Raw genomic sequence first — 19,224 nt, forward strand, 5'->3', positions numbered from 1 at the left:
TTTCCTGCCTACATGTCTGCCCCCCATCTTCTGACTGGTGGTCACCCATTGACTGCACTTTCTTAAGCCGCGTGGTGACCACGTCCAAAAAAATGCTTTCCACGTAACTCCCAACCTCGCCGATTCACCGCAGTGCCTCCAGCTGATGCTCGAGCTCCAAAAACCGGATCTCTAGTTGGCCAAACCGTTGGCACTTACTGCACATGTGGTTATCCTGACTGCAAGAAGCGTCTAGGAATTCCCACATGCTGCAGGCCGTGCAATGCATGGCACTGAGATTCTCGGCCATACTTTTAATTAAAAAACTTTTACCTCAAATTTAATCTCTCGCATTCTCGCACTCCTGAACTACCATAACTATGAACTACCTTAAAAGAAATAAACTGAAAATTGAAACAAAAAGCGCTCACCCAGTAATCACCAATCAGCTTCTTCCCCTGTGCTGGTGTCACGTTCTTTACTGTGACGGAAAACCACCGACCTTTATTTGCTCACACAGCCGCTGCTCCCTCGCAGGTCCGTCGCTCCCGCTGCTGCCCAAGAAGAAGAACAATTCGGCATTTCTGGCAAAAGCTGGTTGCAAACTCTTTAACCTTGGCATTTGCACTGACGCACTGGACTCCGCCACCATTGAGGATGGGGATACAGTAACCAGACATTGCTCTAAGGTCTGTCTCACTGTTTCTGCAGTGTTCTGCACAGAAGCGCCTGATGCCCACATCTTGTTGCTTGATTTCCTTAGTAACCTTAGAATTCTGGAGAACATGCTTCATAGTTTGCAGAAATGCAGCTTCGATCTGCTGTTGTGAACCGAGGCAGTGCTGTAGGATCCTCTAATAATCTCTCACAAATCAACTGAAAGCACCGGAATGTGCAGGTTTGAGACGGGCTTTCTGCACCGTCAGGGCTGGAAACGGGAGAAAGCGAGCGACACTCTGGAGGTTTGATCTGTACAGAAATGTACAGAGAATCTACAAATGTAACAGGACTTTGTACATTGAATCACAAATGCGAATTGTTCAATTTTTCTTCTATTTAATTGAATACATTTTCAAAATGTTTCAGCCAGCTTTCGAATTAGATATTCTCTGCGTGTTAAGTGAACCTGATAAACATCGATACGCTGTGCTAAATAGCCACGTTCTACACTGAACCTATAATTCAATAAAAAAGTTATTAAAGTTTGACTATCACCCGGCAAATGTGCTAGCATTTCCTTCAGTGTGCAAAAAAAGTTGTGGGTTGATTAAAACAATTATTAAGTGTCTCTCAGACTTGAACTATTTTTGTCAGAACTGAATTCCCTGACTGGGAATCAAAGCTGGGTCAGCGGTGAAAGCGCCGAATCCGAGCCACTAGACCAGCAGGGGAAACTTGAGCAAAATGCAACATCTCCCTGTCCTTTGCCTCGCTTCATACCAACTGATCTAAGCCGCATTTCAATTTTGGTCACCTTACCTAAGGAAGGATATACTTGCCTGAGAGGTAGTGCAAAGAAGGTTCAACTAGCTTGATTTCTGCGATGATAGAGTTGACCAATGAGAAGAGATTGAGTAGATTGGGCCTATAATCTCTGGAGTTTAGTAGAACGAGAGGTGATCTCATTGAATGATACAAAATTCTAACTGGGTTTGACAGGGTAGCTGCTGAGAGCCTGCAGGCTCCCCTGGCTGGAGTGTCTAGAACTAAGAGGCATACTCGTGGGATAAGGGGTCGGCCATTTAAGACTGAGATGAGGAGAAATTTCTTCGCTCAGAGGATTGTGAATCTTTGGAATTGTCTACCCCAGAGGGTTCTGGATGCTCAGTCATTGAGTATATTCAGTGATTTAGGTGTCCTTGTACACGAAACACAGAAAGTTAACATGCAGGTACTACAAACAATTCGGAAGGCGAATGACATGTTGCCTTTTATTGCAAAGTGGGTTGGAGTACAAGCGTAAAGCAGTCTTGCTGCAATTGTACGGGACTTTTGATTTCTAAGGGAATCAAGGGATATGGGGATCGGGCAACAAAATGGAGTATAGGTCAAAGATCAGCCATGGTCTTATTGAATGGAGGTACTGATTCAAAGGGCCGAATGGCCTACTCCTGCTCCTGATTCTTATGTATCTTATGTCACAGGATAATTGAGTTGGGGTTAATTGGAGTAAGGTTTCCAGACGTGATTGTGTCCCCAGTTAAATATCCCCATATTGTGGTTTCCAACAAAGCATGGAGTAATATGCAAGGACAGCTACATACCCTCCAAGAGCAAAATATCCCGGTCACTGAGATTTCAAGCAGAATTCAACAAGCACACGGACTGAAACTTTCTAATTGCTAAAGCGATGAGTTTTAAAACTGATATTAACCAGTCAGGATAGCATATTGTTCTAAGGTGTTCTAGTCATAATTGTCAATCTCCTCTGAAAGCCGTGGGTTAGAATCGCAAATCTGGCATTCCCTATATTTAATTACTAAGTGCAACACTTTTCTTTTGATGCCACTGTGAAACGCTTTGAGACATCCCTTAAAAGTGGGATTCAGCGGTTCCCCTGCTCGCTGATCATTTCCATCTGACCTGGTGCTGAAAGAGGAGACGTTTCCACAGTGTAGGAGCTATCACAGTCGTGGAAACATTTAGTTGGAACTTGCTCCTCATGCAGCTCCAGGGGCGTATTTGCTCTTATGTGAAAAAACATAAGAACAGAAGAACGAAAGAATTAGCAGCAGGAGTAGGCCATATGCCCCCCCCCCCGAGCCTGCTCCTCTATTCAGTCAAATAATGGCTGATCGTCGACCTCAACTCCACTTTCCTGCCTATCCACATACCCCTTGATTCCACTACAGTCCAAAAATCTATGCACCTCAGCCTTGAATATATTCAACGACTGAGCATCAACAGCACTTTGGGGTAGAGATTCCCAAGGAAAGGGGCTGCAATCCTTTAAATCTAAAAATGGCTGATGTCACAAGCACCGAACATTTTTAAGCAAACTCCGAAAGTAGAATGAGAAGGGAAAAAATTCATGACATGCAAAGCAGGGAAAGTACTGTGTGAAATGGGACTGGGATAACATCAATATCAATATTTTTCTGCCTGACAGGGTTGTGGAAGAATATTCAATATTAACTTTCAAAAGGGTATGAAATTGAATAAAAAACACTTGAAGAGCTTTGGGAAAAGAGCAGGGGAGTGGGAATAATTGGATCGCTCTTTCAAAGAGCCGGCACAGGCACTATGGGCCGAATGGCCTCCTTCTGTGCTGTATGATCCTATGATTCTATATTAAGTTGTGACAGTTTTTCTGTCACCCAGTAAGCGTGTTAGAAAGTCCTGCAGTGAGCAACACAATGTTGTGGATTGATTACTGACGATTGAAACAATTATAAAGAGTCTCATTGACTTGAATTATCCCTTAATATCTGTGGTTAACAAAAATCTATCAATCACAGATTAAAGTGAACAATTGATGCAGTATCTTTGAAAGGACTATCCAATTAGTCCCACAGTGCTGCTCTTCCCCCATAGCCCTGCTGACCCTGCTGCCAGTGGAAACTGTTTCCCCCATAATTTTGAACAATTCTATAAGATCTCCCCTGAACATCGAGTAATGGAGTTCAACGTGGGCAAGTGTCAGATCATCCACTTTGGGTCTAAGAAAAATCGGTCAGTCTATGGTCTGAAAACAATATGTCAGAGAATATTTTGCTTCTGTGAAACAGCCGGTCCTGTTGAATTTAACAAAAGTTGCCCCAGCAGCCTGCTTTCACAAGCAATGAACATTTTAAATCATTCTCCTGAAATCTGGTGTATAAAATGAGATATGGGTTAAAAGTTCAGCACATGCAAGAGGAAATTAAATGACTGAAGTTTCGACAGTCTCTCAGTAATCATACTTTACCATAGAAACATAGAAACATAGTAACATAGAAGATAGGAGCAGGAGTACACCATTCGGCCCCTCGAGCCTGTCCGCCATTTACTGAGATCATTAAATGCTGTCATTTAAGCAGCAACATTACGGCCCTGCATTCTCCAATCATCCTCAGTGTCGCTCAAGCAACATGTAAACTGATTATTTGGTCGTTATCACATTGCTGTTTGTGGGAGCTTGCTGTGCGCTAATTGGCTGCCGTGTTTCCCACGTTGCAACAGTTACTGCACTTCAAAAAGTACTTAATTGGCTGTAAAACTCTTTGAGACGTCCGGTGTTCATGGAAGACGTGATGTAAATGCAAGCCTTTATTTTTCTTTCAATTCCAGTGGAAAGCAGCGAATGTAGGCTCCAGAATACGCGGGGAAAGCAACATTAAAGTTTAGCAAATATATTCGCTCAAACCGATGACCCGGCGTTTAAGAGTCTCATGCTCCACCTATGGAGCAAGCCAGGGCAGAGGCATTTGGTTCAGTGTGCAACAAAAATTGTGGGTTTTTTAATGATGGTTAAACACATTTTTAAGTGTCAGACAGAGTTGAATTATTTTGGTCAACTGTTCAGTCAAAATGGTATCACTGACCAGTATACGAATGTGGGCCATGGCAGTGAAAGCGCCGAATCCTATCCACTACACCACCAGGAACGGTAATGAGCAGTCGGTACAATAGTTTTAAATATTCCGTGCTTAGCATGGATTGAGAATTGGTTAACAGACAGAAAACAAAGTGTAGGGATAAACGAGTCTTTTTCAGGATGGCAGGCTGTTACTAGCGGGGTACCACAAAGATCGGTGCTTCACAATTTGTATCAATAATTTGGATGAGCTGATTAATCTAACATTTCCAAATTTGCTGTTGATCCAAAGCTAAATGGCAGTGTCAATTGCGAAGAGGATGTAAAGAGGCTTCAAGTGGACCTCGATAGGCTCAGTGAGTGGGCGAGAACATGGTAGCTGGAAAATAGTGTGGATAAATGTGAAGTTATCTAATTTGGTAGAAAAAACAGAAAGGCAGAGTATTTTCTATATGGTGAAAGATTGCGGAATGCAGATGCTCTTGTACATGAGTACTTGAAACATGAGTCACTGAAAGTGAATGTGCAGGTGCAGGAAGCGATTAGGAAGTCAAATGGTATGCTGGCCTTCATTGCAAGAGGATTTGAGTACAGGAGTAAAGAAGTTTTACTCCAATTGCATAGGGCCTTGGTGAGACCACAGCTGGAGTACTGTGTACAAATTTGGTCGCCTTACCTCAGGAAGGATACACATGCCATAGAGGGAGTGCAACAAATGTTCACGTGATTGATTCCTGGGATGGCGGTGTAGCTTCAAAAATCTCTTGTAATCATTTGTCCGTGACTACACAAAACACTCTGGGTCCAGGTAAATTGTGTATCAGTAAAACAGTCCGTGACTACACAAAGCACTCTGGGTCCAGGTATATTGTGTATCAGTAAAATAGTCCGTGACTACACAAACCACTCTGGGTCCAGGTATATTGTGTATCAGTGAAACAGTCCGTGACTACATAAAGCACTCGGTGTCCAGGTATATTGTGTATCAGTGAAACAGTCCGTGACTACACAAAGCAATTTGGATCCAGGTATATTGTGTATAATTAAGACAGCCTGTGACTACACAAAGCACTCAGGGTCCAGGTATATTGTGTATAAGTAAAACAGTCCGTGACTACACAAACCACTCTGGATCCAGGTGTATTGTGTATCAGTAAAACGGTCTGTGACCACACAAAGCACTCTGGGTCCAGGCATTTTGTGTATATGTAAAGCAGTCTGTGACTTCACAAAGCACTCTGCGTCCAGGTATATTGTGTATCAGTAAAACAGTCTGTGACTACACAAACCACTCTGTTCCAGGTATATTGTGTATCAGTAAAACAGTCCATGACAACACAAACCACTCTGGGTACAGGTATATTGTGTATCAATATAACAGTCTGTGACTAGACAAACAACTCTGGGTCCAGGTATATTGTGTATCATTAAAACAGTCTGTGACTACACAAACCGCTCTGGGTCCAGGTATATTGTGTATCAGTAAAACAGTCTGTGACTACAAACATCACTCTGGGCCCAGGTATATTGTGTATCAGTAAAACAGTCCGTGACTACAAACATCACTCTGGGCCCAGGTATATTGTGTATCAGTAAAACAGTCTGTGACTACAAACATCACTCTGGGTCCAGGTATATTGTGTATCAGTAAAACAGTCTGTGACTACAAACATCACTCTGGGTCCAGGTATATTGTGTATCAGTAAAACAGTCTGTGACTACACAAACCACTCTGGGTCCAGGTATATTGTGTATCAGTAAAACAGTCTGTGACTACACAAACCGCTCTGGGTCCAGGTATATTGTGTATCAGTAAAACAGTCTGTGACTACACAAACCACTCTGTGTCCAGGTATATTGTGTATCAGTAAAACAGTCTGTGACTACAAACATCACTCTGGGCCCAGGTATATTGTGTATCAGTAAAACAGTCTGTGACTACACAAACCACTCAGGGTCCAGGTATATTGTGTATCAGTAAAACAGTCCATGACTAAACAAAGCACTCAGGGTCCTGGTATATTGTGTATCAGTAAAACAGGTTTATTAAACATTAAACATCCAGTAAAAGGAAGTAATACTTAACAAGGAAATAGTCACATTCTGTTCATTTGAGCCTCGGCGTTCCTTCCGTGTGACTGTGGCGTGTTCCCTTGATTCTCTTGCTGTGTTCCATTGACTGAAGCTCGCTTCTCTGGGTTCTTGCTGTGTTCTGTTGACTGAAGCTCCTCCAACTCTGATTACGTGGTGCGCGCTGCTTTCAGTGTTCAATACCTGCATCTTTATACCCTTTCGCTCCCTTTTGCCTACGTGACAGCAATCAGCTCTCTGTCACCTCGTAAATGTCCCTCCTTTCCTCGTCAGTCAACTCCTGACATTTTATGACCTTATTGATTCCACTAGGTCTCCCTCTGTGCATTTCAAAGTGCCCTTATCTTTAGATGTTCTCTTTTCCAAGACCGCTTCTCAAGACTTTGTCTAAACAGTCTATCCATCTTATTGTGTTATCACAGAGGGATGCCTCCAAACCCTATCTCTCTTCTGTAACTCTTATCTCTTTTCACAACATTACCGAATACCACGTCCCTGACAGTCTCCGTAGACTTAGCACCACATTTCATTTCTTCAGTCATTGAAAACAGAGGTTTTTAGTCAGGTTGGCATAATTGTCCCATCCTGCCTTGTTCTCAGCCACTCGCCATTTTATACAGGCATTTAGGTTTTTAACATACAATTTCACATATTATAGTTACCCAAAAATGATTTTAGAATCTTAATAATGTTTACTAAATTATACAGATACACCCTATCCTATAAAACCCTACCTTGAGGGCGAGGCATTTGCTGACCCCTCAAAACTAAACTCTTACATATGGATTAGTTCTCTTTCTTTTGTGTAACTCTAAGGTATTTTGGGTTGTGATCGTACTTAAACGTGATTGGGTATTTGACATCAGGTGTCTCAGGTAGCAGGTGTATTGGAGTAAGCATATTAGTACTATGTGTTGGGCTATGACCAGTGCATGGGAAATTATTCTAATCCAAGGAGGAATTTCCATATTTGTTCCTATAGCCCACCAGTGGCTCTGAATCTCGATGTCTGGAATTTCCTCCACTATATCTTTATTTCCTTGCACCAACGTGTCATAATGGCGTTGAGAGGTGCTCACTTGCATTATTAGCTCGGTTAATGCTTCAGTTAACTCAGGGATGTCATATCGAATCTTGTGATATAATCCTCCAGATTTATTTTTAAGTCACCTTCCACTTGCAGTAATGGTTGGCCATGTGATACTAATACTAGGCGAATTCTTCTTCCTATTACCGTAGACTCTGTAGGGGTAATATGGTAGGTCCCTGGGGTTGTTGAACATTCAAGTGTTCCATGAATATAGGAGTTTTCTAAAGTGGTAAAACAATACCTCCCTTCCCATATGTAGACTGTTCTAGTTCTTAAATCTGAGGGGCCTGTCACTTCCATGGTACAATTTAACCTTTCTTCATTCCAACCATATCCACAGGTTTCCTTTGATTGTTCATATAAACTGTATCGACAGACAAGGGCATCCTCATTTGTCTTGCATCCCTGGAGGTTTGATTCAATCCATGTTAATTTTCATAATTGTGCTAACCATTGTGGTGCCGTGAGAAATCGGCTAATAATATTCCCTTGTAATACTCCTATATTTTGTATCCTGAATAAGGGGTTGGGCCTATTTCGATTCATTAGACTTGGAATTTGTAGCATTAGTCCCATCAACCTTTGACTCTCTACCTCGTGGCAATCGTGTTTGACAGGGTGGATCCTAATCAAACTCCTGGTCTTACATCGTTCTGCATCATCATAATAACTGGATAGCCGTGATAAGTGTTTATTAGTGACCCACATGGGAGACGTCCCTTATTGATGGTGTGAAGGTTTTCCCTAGTTTGCTCAATCAACCAATTCCTATACATAATGGATATGGCTGCTTGATCAGAGGCATTTCTGTTTTATCTAAGCAGATCAATAATTCATTTGGCATGATCCTCTATTTCATGCATGATGTCCCGCAGATATATGGTTATTACCTGATCCCCCCTTAGCTCCTCGCTTACTATGTTGTTTTCCCTACTCAGTATCTCATTCAAACTTTCCCTTACCGCTTGTAATTGTTTTTGTAAATTTGCGGATTCCATTGAGTTAATTACCGATGTTACTGTGTTGAAATCTATGAGTCCATCGTTTATCAATCCTCTTTTCCGTCTACTCTTTCCCTGGCTGCTATCCTTAGTGGTACTACGCTTGTGACGGAAGGTTCCTTCTGTTTTCTCTATGCTTTTCGATAAGGCCGCCTTTTCCCAGTACTGTTTAAAAACCTGCTGCATTATTCTCTGAGTTAGTTGTGCTGTTTTGTCAGGGCACCACTTTGGTAGTATTAGTTCTGATAAATTTAGGAAAACAGGGTCCACTTCCGGTATTACTTGATGATACACTGCTTTATAGGTGGGTATAATTAAAAGACCTTTCCCAGGTCCTGGTATTAGTTGGGGACATTGTTCCTCGGGTACACCCTCTTGTGTTTCTGAATGACTTGCCTTCTCATAGGTTGTGAGCTTAACGATATAGACATACGCATCTTCCCTAACACATTCAGTTATCGCATTTTTGAATTCTATTATGCAGTTATCTTTGTTCCCAGAATCCCTATAATTTCCTCAAAGTTCAAAGGTTATCATAAAGGGTTTATTTTCTGCCTCGGTGCTCTTTATATCGTCTCTGGGAATCTCATATTCTGCTGGGGTAATCGTTACATTATATTCGGAAATAGGAGGCCAATCATCATCCTGATTTTAAAGCCCATGATAATATTCCACCCAATACAAGAATATTGGCCAGTATATTTCTTCCACCACCGAGGCCAGTATCATTTAATATATCCCTTACTTTCCGAAGCTACTGGTCCCTGGTTTCATTCCTGTACCTGTTCCCAGACTCCATTCGTTTTCTTCAGGAATTTCCAGACATTTGCGCCTTTTTCTGTTCCTTATCCCGCACCTGATACACACACCATATCCTTCTTTTATTTCCCAAATATACACCTTTCCTTGTAATGTAACACAACCTGTTACGTATGGTCTTGTTCTATTTCATTTTGTACTATTACTGATCCAAAATGGAACATCCCCCTCATATGCCTCGGATGATCTGTTATAGTTCTTTAATTGTTTATGTCCGCCAACAAGTCGAGGTTCCGTTCCATTGATGGGGAGTAGGGCGCATTCGCCTCCTTCGTCCAGTGTACAGATGCTAATGGTAAAGTCAAAAGTTTTTGTTACATCCAGAGAGCTCACTGCGCATCCAATTATCAGTGTCAGCATAGAGAGCCACATCTTTAACCTGTGGGTAAACCAAAATGTAACATCTTAATTTTTAACAGTTTTCATCCGATTGATATGGAACCATTTCAGTTTAGGTTCTCCCTTCGTACGATATGGGACATTGAGCAGATACACAGCTTGATTAATGTATCTATTACGGTATGAGGCCCCGTACATTATATCTCGAATGAGCGTTTTTTTGGAGAGAGATTTTGTAACATTGCTCGGTCTGCAACATCGTACTCAAATGGTTTTAGCCTCCTCATAATATCGCTTGATTTGTTCACATGATTTGCCTTCGTTAATGTCACCAGCTTGTTCACCTTGTCCATATGATGTACCAAGGTTAATAACCATTTTTGGCTACATGGTTGCAGTTTTAATGGTATGTAATTTCCTAATGATAACGGCATTGGTTTCCCATTCATAATCTCATATGGACTTACCCTCGTATTCCCGTGTGAAGTAGAGCATATTGCCATTAAACATAAAGGCAACATGTCAGTCCACTGAGTTGGATGGTCTGTACACAACTTCTGCAACATTGGCCCAGAAATTCATGTCGGGGACTTCCCGGGGGTGCAAGCCCCCGACCTACACTTATCTAGCACGCCGGCAGTTGAGGCTTGGGTCTGCGTGCATTTCCTCTCTGTGGCCCGGTCCAGCTCCCGGCGTGCGCGCTGTGACAGAAAGAACTGTCAAACTCATGAAAACTCCGGGCGCCCAAAACAGTACTTAACATTAAATAAATTTGAAAAAAGCATCACACTATTTAAATCAACTATAAATAACATTAAATAACTATTTTAAACAATAATTTAAATTTTTGAAAAAAATAATTTTATAAAAAATCTGGTCTAAAAATACACTTACCTTACTGTAAAGTATTCAAAAATAATAAACCTGTGGAAAAAATGTTGTAATTTTAATTAATTGACCACGTACCTTTTAAAATGAATTCCTTATGCCTGGTTTTTTAATGTGTTAAATGTAGAGGTCTTCACGCACGGGGAAACCTGTAAAAAAATAGGAAGTTCAATGCGCATGCGCAGACTTCTGCGTGCACGCGTTCGACCTCTGAACCCCTTCGTTGAGAGGATCAGAAATGCCAGTTTCCCGCGCATGCGTAGTACATGCAAGAAACCGGCTCTTCCATCGGGTCCACACGTGAGTACTCCATCCGCACTCACGCGTTGGGACCCGAATTTCTGGGCCATTGTCTTTAATGTTCAATTTCCCCTCTCCACAATCCCTGATGATTGTGGATGGTACACAATGTCAAATTTATGTGTTATCTGTAACATTTCTTGCAGTGTTGTGAAAACTGCCCCCGTAAAGTGAGAACCCAGATGGCTATCCACTTGTAATGGCAATCCCCACCGACAGAACACCTCACTCAGAATAATTCGAGCTGCGTTGTTAGCTGTGTTATTTATCGTGGGAAAAGCCTCTATCCATTTAGTGAACTGATCGATTATCACACGTGCGTACTCATAGTTTCCCTTGGATTTTGTTAGTTGCCCAATAAAGTCAATCTGTAAGTGTGCCCACGATCCCTCAGGAGGGGGCTGTGATCTAAGTAAAGCATGATTTGAAAATGAAGTGTTTGTCTGTAGGCATGGCAGGCAGCGATTAACATATTGTTCCACATACTGTTCCATTCCAGGCCAGCAGCAAACAGGTAATACTTTTGTAGTGTCGAGGCCGCTGAGTAATGTCCCGCCGTCGGGTGAGAATGAAAGAGAGCTAGAATTTCTTCCTTTAATGGAGGAGGAATACAAACTACTAGGTCTCCCTCTTTATTCCTGATCATTCGTAGGGGAGGGTTTTTATCTAAACCTTGTTGCATTACAATGGAGTGTGCCCATAGGGTGTGTGCTGGTAGCGGGCATCCCTGTTGATGCCAGGCTATTACCTGTGCATAAGGAGCATATGAATCCTGTACTGCCAAAAGATCAATGTTTTTTGTCTTAGTCACTGCACCCACAATGGGTGTCTGAGTATCCTTCATCACCCACCAAGGTAGTAACTTTCTGTGCTCGGCTGCCTCCTTACCAAAGTTATCGGCCATTTGGTTACCTCGGGAATGGGGGGATGAATCTTTCTGATGGGCTGCTACCTTACCCACGTGACAAGTGGCAACTCGCTTCCAGAGCACTTTCCATAGTTTACAAAGGAGACCAGAATGTAATAAAGCTTTACCATATGATGAGCAAAACTCATTTGTATTATACAGCGGAAGAGCCCTAACTGTGACACAAACGTAACTGCTTCAGACCAGATACTTGTTTCATCAATTGTCGTGTAATGTACGGCTAGAGTTACAGATATCGGATCTGCCTGTTGTGAGGAGTGGACGGGAACTTGAAATCCTTCTGACCAATCGTGAGCATCGATATCAATAAGGGCACATCCAGTTCTAGGTGGGCCATCTACATAGTGTGATGACCCGTCAATGTACACATTTGGAGCTCTGGGCATGGCGTTAGCCTTTACTGGATTTGGTTCCATATCTAGCACTGGTAATGGACACTGGTGAGGGCTTCCCTCATAGCTGAGCATAAGGGGTAACAGCATGGCTCGATTAGGCGTATTGTCCAGGTCACGCTTTAACAATTCGATTGTCCATTACTTATTCGCTGAGGGGATACCTTTGTCACATTTGGTTTTAACAGCAGATTAACGGGCGTGTATGGTGAATGCAAAATGACCTTCTCCAGTGCAGTAATGTAGGTGAAATGATTGACTGCCAAAAATGTGGAGACCAGATGACCTTCACATGCTGAGAATGTACTTTCCACCCCTCGTAGCATATGTGAGGCATACGCGATAGGGCAGAGTATCTCACTGATTTCCTGTTTCTGACTCAAAACAGCAGTTAGGCTGGTAGGCATGGAGCCGACTTCAAGGTAAAAGGGTTGACCATGATCCGGGGAGATGAGAGCAGTTGCCTTTATCGTGGCTTGTTTCAAAGCACTAACCGCAGCAGTATGGTGGTCATCCCATACGGGTTGTATCTCTTCCGTATATCCCTTTAAAAGATCATGGAAACATAGAAGATAGGAGCAGGAATTTCTTTGTTCACCAAAATAGATAAGGGAGAAGCAGTGGATGTGGTGTATTTGGACTTTCAGAAGGCTTTCGATAAGGTCCCACACAAGAGATTAGCGTGCAAAATTAAGGCACATGGGATTGGGGGCAAGGTATTGACTTGGATAGAGAACTGGTTGGCGGACAGAAAGCAAAGAGTTGGAATAAACGGGTCATTTTCCGAGTGGCAGGCAGTGACTAGTGGGGTACCGCAAGGATCGGTCCTAGGACCCCAGCTGTTCACAACATATATTAATGATCTGGACAAGGGAATTGGATGTAATATCTCCAAATTTGCAGACGACACAAAGCTGGGCGGGAGGGTAAGCTGCGAGGAGCATGTCGGGAAACTCCAGTACGATTTGGATAGGTTGGGTGATTGGGCAGAAACATGGCAAATGCACTATAATGTGGATAAATGTGAGGTTATCCACTTTGGTGGCAAAAACAGGAAGGCAGATTATTATTTGAACGGCAATAGATTGGGAGAAGGGGAAGTGCAAAGAGACCTGGGTGTCCTTGTGCACCAGTCGCTGAAGGTAAGCATGCAGGTGCAGCAGGCGGTTAAGAAGGCAAATGGTATGTTGGCCTTCGTAGCAAGAGGGTTCGAGTAGAGGAACAAGGATGTCTTGCTACAGTTGTACAGGGCCTTGGTGAGACCGCACCTTGAGTTTTGTGTGCAGTTTTGGTCACCTTACGTGAGGAAGGACGTTCTTGCCATGGAGGGAGTGCAGCGAAGATTCACCAGGCTGATGCCTGGGATGGCAGGAATGACGTATGAGGAGAGATTGTGTCGATTGGGCTTATACTCACTGGAGTTTAGAAGATTGAGAGGGGATCTCATCGAAACCTATAAAATTCTGTCAGGTCTGGACAGACTTGATGCAGGAAGGATGTTTCTGATGGCCGGGGAGTCCAGGACCAGGGGTCATAGTCTAAGGTAAGGGGTAAGCCATTTAGGACTGAAATGAGGAGGAATTTCTTCACCCAGAGAGTGGTGAACCTATGGAATTCTCTGCCACAGAGGGCGGTGGAGGCCAGTTCATTAAATATATTCAAGAAAGAGTTGGATATATTTCTTGAGGCTAAAGGGATCAAGGGATATGGGGAAAAGGCAGGGACAGGATACTGAATTGGATGATCAGCCATGATCACATTGAATGGCGGAGCAGGCTCGAAGGGCCGAATGGCCTACTCCTGCTCCTATCTTCTATGTTTCTATGTTTCTATAAATTCCACTGATTCTGACTGCAAGGGACCTACGCTTGACTTCACCAATCTTTTTCTCTTCACATATCTATAAAAGACTTTACAGTCAGTTTTTATGTTCCCTGAAAGCTTACTCTCATACTCTATTTCCCCCCTCTTAATTAATCCCTTTTTCCTCCTTTGCTGACTCCTTAACTGTTACCAATCCTCAGGTTTGTTGCTTTTACTGGCCAATTTATATGTCCTCTCCTTGGACCTTATGCTATCCCTAATTTCCCTTGTTTGCCACGGTTGACTCACCTTCTTTGTTTTACTTATAAGCCACACAGGGATGAAAAATTTCTGTAATTCATCCATGCGATCTTTGAGTGTTTGGCATTGCCTATCCTTTGCCTATCCACCTTCAGCCCTTGAAGTAACGTTCCCCAATTCATCTGAGCCAACTCGCACCTCGTACCATTGTAGTTTCCTTTATTTCTATTCAGGACCCTAGTCTCTACCCATACAGATTCCACATCATCAGAGCTAATATCCTTCCTTACTATTGTGTGAACCTCCTCTTTAACCAGCAATGCTACCCCACCTCCTTTTCATTTTTGCCTGTCTTTCCTGAATGTTGAATACACCTGGATGTTGAATTACCAGCATTGGTCACCCTGGAGACATGTCTCCATAATCCGAATGATATCATATCTGTTAACAACTATTTGCACAGCTAATTCATCCACCTTATTACGAAAGCTCCTCGCTTTAAGACACAAAACCTTCAGGCTTGCTTTTCAACACTCTTAGACATTTTAGAATTATTATTTACTGTGGCCATGTTTGATTTACAGCCTTGATTTCTCTGTCTGCCACATTTGCTTTTCTCTTTCCAGTCTTTTTCTTCTATCCTTGCTTCCCTTTCCTCTGTCTCCCTGCACAGTATCCCACCACCTGCCATTTTAATGTCAACCCTCCCCCACAGCACTAGCAAACACTCCCCCTACGACATCGGTCCTGGCCCTGCCCAGGTGCAAACAGTTCAGTTTGTACTGGCCCCACCTCCCCCAGAACCGGTTCCAGTGTCCCAGGAATTTGAACCCCTCCTGCTTTCAACATTCCTCTCGCCAAGTATTCATCTGAAATATCCTTGTATTTCCACTCTGACTAACAGATGGCACTGGCAGCAATCCTGAGATTACTACCATTTCGATTCTATTTTTAGTTTACATCCTATCTCACCATATTCAGCTTTTAGGACCTCATCCCGTTTTTTTCCTATATCGTTGGTACCTATATGCACCACGACAACTATTTGTTCACCCTCCACCTTCAGAATGCCCAGCAACCGCTGTGAGACATCATTGACCCATGCATCAGGGAGGCAAAATTCCATCCTGGAGTCTTATTTGCGACCTCAGAAACGCCTATCTATTCCCCTTACAATAGAATCCCTCGCCTTTGCACTATTCCTCTGGCCAAATATTCATCTGAAATATCCTTCTATTTCTACTCTGACTAGCACGTGGCACTGGTAGCAATCCTGAGATAACTACCTTTGAGGTCCTATTTTATTATTTTACTCCTAACTCCCTATATTCAGCTTTTGGGACCTCATCCCGGTTTTTATCTATATCCTTGGTACCTACATGCACCATGACAACTGGGCGTTCACCCTCCCCCTTCAAAATGCCCTGCAGCTGCCGCGAGACATCCTTGACCCATGCACCAGGGAGGCAATATACCATCCTGGAGTCTCAATTGCGACCGCAAAAACGCCTATCTATTCGCCTTACAATAGAATCCTCTATCATTATAGCTCTCCCACACTTTTTCCTCCCGTCCTGTGCAGCAGAACCACCCACGGTGCCAGGAAGTTGGCTGCTGCTGCCTTCCCCCTGGTAAGCCATCTCTTTCAACAATTTCCATGCAAATGTTTAGCCAAGACTGCAAAGTTTGGAATAAAATTTCGCTGGTATCTGACCAAACCTAAAAAGGTCGCAATGCCTTCTTTGAAACTGGTAATGGGAGTCGCTGAATCGTCTCTATCTTCTTGTGGTCTGGAAAAAGGCCAGTGGCTGAAATTTTTACTCCCAGAAAGGTAACCTCATCTTTTGCCAACTGAAAAGTTTTCAAATTTATTTTCAGCCCTGCCTTTTGTACTCGTCCTATCAGCTCATCTAGAATTCCAGATGTGCTTCCATTGTTTCAGTAGCCAAAAGTAGATAATCAACATACCATAGAAGGGTTGAAGGTTTAGAAAAGTCTTTAACTGCTCGTACCACTTACTGATGAAAGATCGATGGCGAGTTATGAAACCATTGCGGTCGACATTTAAATGTGTAGCCCTGCCTTGCAAACGTGAAAGCAAATTTGTACTGGTCCAGCTGAGCAACTGGAATAATCCAAAAACAATTAGATATGTCTAAGGTGGAGAAGAAGATGGCTTTGAGGGGTATGGATGTCAGTAGCGAAGTGGCTTGACTAACAGTCGGGCTTTGACGTGGGGAAGCTTTATGTAAGGCATGGTATACAATAGTATGCCTCCAAGGTTCATCCGGCTTTAAACTAGCCATGCTGGGGAATTGGTAGTAAAAGAACCCTTGCGCAGTCCTCCCTGTTCTTCCAATGAGGCAATGACTGTTTGCAAATACGAAATACTTTCTCGGAGATTCGGATATTGTTTACATGCGTGATGGGGTGGCCTATTAATTCGCGTCTCCCTTTCCATCCTCCCGCAGTCGTGTTTAGATTTAGCGAAGGCTGCCGCATGTTTGATCAATAAGGAGTTAACAGCCGGCAGAGAATGTGTCGGCAGTGCTATCTGCTCAGGCTTCTTTATAGCAAACTCCGAGTGAGTGTCTGAGATTTGAACTGCATCTCCCGGTTTAGACTCAACCCATAAACAATTTTGATTGTAATGTATAATGGCTGTCATTCACCTTAGGGTATCATTCCCAAGTATCCCCATTCTGTTTGTCATACACATGTACAATGGATCGGTAATTTTTGCGGGGAATTCCTCGAGGGATATATTAATTTCCTCCCCTGGATATACAGGTGCTTGCGCCCCGGTGACTCCCGTTATGACGAAGCTACTTTTGTTTATATCCAGTTGGCATTCCGGGTCTTGGGATTGCAGGATTGTAACAGATGACCAGATGACTCAGAATCTATTAGCATGGTCTGCTGTCGGCCCCCAGGCAGCAAAGATGAAACAACTGGTCGACCATGGCCCTCTCATCTGAACCCCACTTCAGACCAGGCCGGAGGGGCCGGAGCCCGTCATTGTGGGCCATTGGGTTGTAGCAGTGGTGGGGCGGGAATAATGAGCTCATAGGGGAGTCGGATTGGAAATCATAGTTGTGGCTGCAGGATTCCCCGACATCTGTGTTCCTGTAAGTGTCTGCATCATACATGACATTCTTTCAATACGTGAGTCCATGGCGTCGAACCTGCTATTCGCTGGATGAGGGGAACGGGATGGACCATATCTCGGGTAATTAATGCTATTCCTCCCAGCTCCCCAGCCTGTTTGTCGAGGACTTTGGCAATCTTTCTCAAAGTGTCCCATCTTGCCGAAGTTGTAACACATGAACGATTGGCTACGGAAGTTTGATACTAGAGAAGCCTGGAGTCCCTCAACTACACTTAGCTCATCGCTTAACGCCTCGCATTGTTTATCATAACTCGTGGGGGTATCTACTCCCGTGACTGCCGCTATTACAGCCCGTTTACCCAACTGATTTTCTAACTGTTGTATCGTATTCTGACATTGCTTGTGGTCTAACTCCCTATGGGGGCGCTGAAGAGCCTCTCTCAGGGTCCCTCGTGAATCATTTAATTGGCTGATCAGACGGTCATTATCTTTTGTTAAGAAGACTTTTTGGCTTTTAGTCCCCTCAAGATTCTCTATTGCAGCGCCGGCATGAACTGCATTAAAACTCTGCTGTTGTATTGTTGCTGTTGCAGCACCGATTTGTGCTTGATGGACTTCTGGTTTATTGTTTCATTCTACAGCTTTTTCACATTTTATTTTCTCAACCTGTAACCTCAGATTTTCTTCTATTAGCCGTTCTAATTATTATTTCTCACACTGTACCGTTAGATTCACTCTAAAAGCCTTAGTTTGTCTTTTACTATATTACCCTGTTCATCTTCCAGCTCTCGCAAAGTTTTTTTATCTTGTTCTAAGCAATACACTGCGGCATAGGCCATTAGCTGCGCTGCCCTATCTGGCTTCCATTTCATTTCTTTAACTTGTCTTTCAATAAACGCCACAACGTTTTAAAAATGTACCTTCTCATCCTTTGTTAGACATTCTACTAACATCTGTAACTGTGACTCATTGCACTTCTTCATTAACTTCGCTCTATAATCTACAAGAAAATTCTCACTCGACATTCTTTTGTACGTTAATGAGACACTGTCTGTTAGATAACCTAACATTCCATGAGGATTCCCGTTGATCAGACGAAAATCACAGTGAAAATCCAAACGCCTGCTTTATGCACAATACAACTGGTTTCAGTTAATAGTCACAGCCTCATGTTGGGTGCCAAATTGTAGCTTCGAAAAGCGCTTATTATAATTTGTCCGTGAATATGCAAACTATGCTGGGTACAGGTATAATGGCCCAGAAATTCGGGTCGGGGACTTCCCGCAGGTGCAAGCCTGCGACCTGCACTTACCTAACGCGCCGGCCATTGAGCTGTGGGCCCCGTGGATTTCCGATTCGGGGCCTGGTCCAGCTGCCGGCGCACAGTGATTGCATATCCCAGTGGCGCAGTTAGTTTGATGCAGCCCCTGGGATCACGAGGGCCATGGAGAGCCAATGGTAGCAGGGAAATGCCCATTCATAAAATTGACAAGAAGAGTTGTCGAAACTATAAATACTGTAAGTCCCAAAGCATCACTAAAAGTTCAAATACATTTTAAAAATAACTTCACATTTTTAAAATAATTATAAATTACATAAAATAACTATTTTAAACAATAATTTAAATTTTTGAAAATATGAATTACATTTTCTAACGGGGCTAAAAATAAACTTACCTTTCTTTAAAGTATTTTAAAATAATAAACCT

This window comes from Somniosus microcephalus, unplaced genomic scaffold (genome assembly GCF_052327205.1).
Source record: "Somniosus microcephalus isolate GS21.2 unplaced genomic scaffold, FLI_Smic_1.0 unresolved_chr4, whole genome shotgun sequence".
Classification (NCBI taxonomy): domain Eukaryota; kingdom Metazoa; phylum Chordata; class Chondrichthyes; order Squaliformes; family Somniosidae; genus Somniosus; species Somniosus microcephalus.